Here is a 5,955-nt window from a genome sequence, read left to right as displayed (position 1 = left end):
GTAAGGGCTGGATTCCTGGTCAGGTAAGTGCTCTTTTGTCCGTTGTCCGCCTCATTCTGACTGGGCTCCCAAAAACCCAAAGGATGCAGACAGAAGGTGATGGGAAAAGGCTGTTCAGCCCCAACACCTCCCTGCCAGCCCATCTCCCCATCCCCCATCTCTTTATACCCCATCGTCGCCAAGTCCACGCAGCTTCGTTGGGATGCAGGAGAGAAGCCGATCGTTTGGGGAAGCCCACAGGGTCACAGTGAGAACGGGCAGACCCTGGGCACAGATACGGCTGGAGGTGGGCATCAAACCTCAAGAGAGAGAGTGGGGGAGAGAGAAGTGGGGAAGAGAACGGGGAGACAGAAAGGGGGTGAGAGAGAAATGAGGAAAAGACACAAAGGGGAGAGAGAGAGAGATGGGGGAGAGAGAAGGGGGTAAAGAGAGAGAGAGGACTTTGTACGTTCTCCCCGTGACCGCCTGGATTTCCTCTGGGTGCCCTGGTTTCCTCCCACAGTCCGAAGACGTGCGGCTTGGAAGGTTAATTGCCCATGGGTGTAATCGAGTGCCGCGCTGGGCCTCATTGGGCTGGAGGGGGCTGTCACTGCGCTGTAGCTCTAAATAAAATTAACCGTACTCTAGCAACTCGTTCCACACTCACACCACCTCCGGAGCGAAGCAGGTCCCCTTAAACATTTGACCTTTCACCCTTAACCCATGACCTCTGGTTGTAGTCCCACCCAACCTCAGCGGGAAAAGCCTGCTTGCACTTACCCTGTCTCTACCCCTCATAATTCTGTCTACCTCTGTCAAATCTGAGGAAACCAGAGCACCTGCAGGAAGCCCATGGGGGGTGGGGTGTAAAAACTCCTTATAACCAACGGCTGCGATTGAAACCGGGGTCTCTGGAGCTGTGAGAGAACACAGAGGAAACATAGAAAGATATTGCCAGGACTTCAGGGCTGGAATTCAAGACTGAACAGGTCAGAACCAGGTTTAATATATCTGGCATATGTCATGAAAGTTGTTGTCCTTGCAGCAGCTGTACAATGCAATGCATAATATTACAGAAAATGTGAATTACAGCAAAAAATACATATATACAGTTAAATTAAGTAAGCAGTGTAAAAATCGAAATGAAGAGTAATGAGGTAGTGTTCATGGGTTCAATGTCCATTCAGAAATCGGATGGCCGAGGGGAAGAAGCTGTTCCTGAATCGTTGAGTGTGGGCCTTCTTCCTGACGGTTGCAACGAGAACAGGGCACGACCTGGGTGATGGGAGCAGGATTGGAGGTTATTCCCTGGTGTGTAGGAGAACGAGGAGAGATCTGACAGAGGGATACAAAACCACGAGGGGTAGAGACGGGGAGAGTGTGGGACGACACTTGCAGACTAACCCCAAGCAAACCTTGGTTGCTTAGGCAAACGGTGTAAATGTGATAATTAAATCTGAAACAGAACACAAGCCAGAGGCCATTCGGTCCATCGAATTCCTGCCAGCTTGCTCGGAAAATGAAGGCCGTATGCGATTCAGGATCGTCTTTGGAACAGCTGCCTTTTCTAACAGCCGGCAGCAGACTCAGACAACGGGAGCGTTTGAACCTCTGCAGAAGGTACCACTTAAGTTATCTGCACGTAGACACAAATCACTCTCACTCGGAGTTCCTGTGGAGAGGGACTGTTGCAACAGGTGTGGGCTTGTGAGTTAACTGAGCCACCCAGAGGCTTGCTCAGTCAGGGGAAATTATCAAAGAGCTTTGAACATGCAATAACTTACACCATCTCGGGGTCAGACACAGAGTGAATCTCCCTCCACACCGTCCCATCTCACACTCCCGGGGTCAGACACAGAGTGAAACTCCCTCCACACTGTCCCATCACATACTCCCGGGGTCAGACACTGAGTGAAACTCCCTCCACACCGTCCCATCACACACCCCCCGGGTCAGACACTGAGTGAAACTCCCTCCACACTGTCCCATCACACACCCCCGGGGTCAGACATAGAGTGAAACTCCCTCCACACTGTCCCATCACATACTCCCGGGGTCAGACACAGAGTGAATTTCCCTCCACACCATCCCATCACACACTCCCGGGGTCAGACACAGAGTGAAACTCCCTCCACACCGTCCCATCACACACTCCCGGGGTCAGACACACAATGAAGCTCCCTCCATACCATCCCATCACACTCTCCCAGGGTCAGACACAGAGTGAAGCTCCCTTGACACTGTTCCATCACACACTCCCGGGGTCAGACACAGAGTGAATCTCCCTCCACACCGTCCCATCACACACTCCCGGGGTCAGACACAGAGTGAATCTCCCTCCACACCGTCCCATCACACACTTCCGGGGTGAGACACAGAGTGAAATACCCCCCACACCATTCTTCGTGTCAGAACAATCTTCACGATGTTGTGAAGTGTTAAATGGTATAGATTAATTAATTAATCCAGGCATCTATGACATCATCACCACAATCTATAACCTCACGAGTCCTTCTAGCAAAATGAAGAAATTGTGTCGGATACTGAGGGACCGAGGGAGCTCGGTGTGCGAGGGTAGGACACACACCGTGAATGGTGGGGAGTGTCGAGGGACAGAGGGAGCTCGGTGTCCGAGGGCAGGACACACACCGTGAGTGGTGGGGAGTGTCGAGGGACCGAGGGAGCTCGGTGTGCGAGGGCAGGACACACGCCGTGAGTGGTGGAGAGTGTCGAGGGACCGAGGGAGCTCGGTGTGCGAGGGCAGGACACACACCGTGAGTGGTGGGGAGTGTCGAGGGACCGAGGGAGCTCGGTGTGCGAGGGCAGGACACACACCGTGAGTGGTGGGGAGTGTCGAGGGACCGAGGGAGCTCGGTGTGCGAGGGCAGGACACACACCGTGAATGGTGGGGAGTGTCGAGGGACAGAGGGACCTCGGTGTACGAGGGTAGGACACACTCCGTGAATGGTGGGAAATATCGAGGGACAGAGGGACCTCAGTGTACAAGGTACGACAGCACAGGTGGGTACGGTGGTGAGGAGGGCTTACGGGATACCTGCCTTCATTAGCCGGGACACAGAGTACAAGAGCAGGGAGGTGACGATACAACTTTATGACCCATTGGTCAGCCCACAGCTGGAGTTCAGTGTCCAATTCTGGTCTCCACACGGCAGGAAGGAGGTAACTGCACTGGAGAGGGTGCAGAGGAGATTCCCCAGGACTTTGCCCGGGACGGAGCGTTTCGGTTACGAGGAGAGACTGGAGAGGCAGCGTCTGTTCTCCCTGAAGCGGGGGAGGTTGAGGGGGGACCTGATAGAGGTGGACAGAGTGATGAGGGGCAGAGACGGTGGGAGAGTAGGGGCCCTCTCGCTGGGTCAGAGGACCTGAGTTGTAAGGAAAGATTGAATAGGCTAGCTCTTTATTCCTTGGAATAAAGATTAAGAACGTAGAAGATTGAGAGGATATTTGATAGAGGTAGACAAAGTTATGAGGGGTATAGATAGGATAAATGCAGGCTGGCTTTTTTCCACTGTGGTTGTGGAACTACAACCAGAGGTCATGGGGTAAGGGTGAAAGGTTTAAGGGAAACTTCTTCACACAGAGGGTGGTGAGAGTGTGGAATGAACTGTGGTGCATGCGAGCTCGATTTCAACTTTTAAAAGAAGTTTGGACAGGTGCATGGATGGGAGGGTGTGGAGGGCTGTGGTCGCTGTTCAGGTCAATGGGAGGAGGCAGTTTAAATGGTTCAGTGTAGACTAGATGGGCCAAAGGGCCAGTTTCTGTGCTGTACCTCCTCATCTCCGTTCTCAAAGGACGCCCCCCTGTTCTGAGACTGTGCCCTCCGGTCTTAGACTCCCCCAGCATAGGAAACATCCTCTCCACATCCACTCTGTCAAGCCCTTTCACAATTCGATAGGGTTCACTGAGGTCACCCCTCATTCCGCTGAACTCCAGTGAGTACAGTCCCAGAGCCTTCAAACTCGTCTCCTATGACAAGCCTTTCAATCCTGGAATCATTTTTGTGAACCTCCTTTGAGCCCTCTTCAATGTCAACACATCCTCTCTTCGGTAAGGAGCCCAAAACGGCTCACATACTCCAACTGACGTCTCGCCAGTGCCTCACAAGTCCTCAACGTGAACGGCATCTTTCCCGCAGCCGGGCAACCAAAACTGAACACCATCCTTCAAGTGTGGTCTCACCACACCTGTTCAGCGGCCCGTACGCGCTGGAGTTCAGCGGAATGAGAGGTGACCTCAGTGAAACCTATCGAATGGTGAAAGGCCTTGACAGAGTGGATGTGGAGAGGATGTTTCCTTTGGCGGGGGGATCTAAGACCAGAGGGCACAGTCTCAGAACAGGGGGTCGTCCTTTTGGAACGGAGATGAGGAAGAAATTGTTTAGCCGGGGGGGGCGGGGGGAGGTGAGATTGCTGGCTGCAGAGGCGAAGTCGCTGGGTGTATTTCAGGCAGAGGTTGATAGGTACTGATTGGTCAGGACGTGAAGGGATACAGAGAGAAGTCAGGAGGTAGAGGCTGAGAACAAAAATGGATCAGCCATGATGAAATGACAGAGCAGCCTCGATGGGCCAAATGGCCTAATTCTGCTCTGATATTTTATGGTTTTATTCAGAGTCTAGGGAAAGAGTGGGACAGTGGGATTAGTTTGGGGACTGACGGCTCTGGGGAGAGAGTGGGACAGTGGGATCAGTTTGGGGACTGACACAGGGCTGTAGGGAGAGAGTGGGGCAGTGGGATTAGTTTGGGGACTGACACAGGGCTGTGGGGAGAGAGTGGGGCAGTGGGATCAGTTTGGGGACTGACACAGGGCTGTAGGTAGACAGTGGGACAGTGGGATAAGTTTGGGGACTGACAGGGCTGTGGGGAGAGAGTGGGACAGTGGGATTAGTTTGGGGACTGACACAGGGCTGTGGGGAGAGAGTGGGACAGTGGGATTAGTTTGGGGACTGACACAGGGCTGTGGGGAGAGGGTGGGACAGTGTGATTAGTTTGGGGAATGACACAGGACTATGGGGAGAGAGTGGGACAGTGGGATTAGTTTGGGGACTGACACAGGACTGTGGGATAAAGTGGGACAGTGGGATTAGTTTGGGGACTGACTCAGGGCTGTGGGGAGGGAGTGGGGCTGTGGGATCAGTTTGGGGACTGACACAGGGCTGTGGGAAGAGAGCGGGACAGTGGGATTAGTTTGGGGACTGACAGGGCTGTGGGGAGAGAGTGGGACAGTGGGATTAGTTTGGGGACTGACACAGGGCTGTGGGGAGAGAGTGGGGCAGTGGGATTAGTTTGGGGACTGACACAGGGCTGTGGGGAGAGAGTGGGACAGTGTGATTAGTTTGGGGACTGACACAGGGCTATGGGGAGAGAGTGGGACAGTGGGATTAGTTTGGGGACTGACACAGGGCTGTGGGGAGAGAGTGGGGCAGTGGGATCGGTTTGGGGACTGACACAGGGCTGTGGGTAGAGAGCAGGACAGTGGGATTAGTTTGGGGACTGACAGGGCTGTGGGGAGAGAGTGGGACAGTGGGATTAGTTTGGGGACTGACACAGGGCTGTGGGGAGAGAGTGGGACAGTGGGATTAGTTTGGGGACTGACACAGGGCTGTGGGGAGAGAGTGGGACAGTGGGATTAGTTTGGGGACTGACACAGGGCTGTAGGCAGAGAGTGGGACAGTGGGATTAGTTTGGGGACTGACACAGGGCTGTGGGGAGAGAGTGGGACAGTGGGATTAGTTTGGGGACTGACACAGGGCTATGGGGAGAGAGTGGGACAGTGGGATTAGTTTGGGGACTGACACAGGGCTGTGGGGAGAGAGTGGGACAGTGGGATTAGTTTGGGGACTGACACAGGGCTGTGGGGAGAGAGTGGGACAGTGGGATTAGTTTGGGGACTGACACAGGGCTGTGGGGAGAGAGTGGGACAGTGGGATTAGTTTGGGGACTGACAGGGCTGTGGGG

The sequence above is a fragment of the Mobula birostris genome, chromosome 29 (assembly GCF_030028105.1).
Source record: "Mobula birostris isolate sMobBir1 chromosome 29, sMobBir1.hap1, whole genome shotgun sequence".
NCBI lineage: Eukaryota > Metazoa > Chordata > Chondrichthyes > Myliobatiformes > Myliobatidae > Mobula > Mobula birostris.
The sequence above is the reverse complement of the archived record's forward strand: the minus strand, read 5'-3'. Positions refer to the sequence as shown.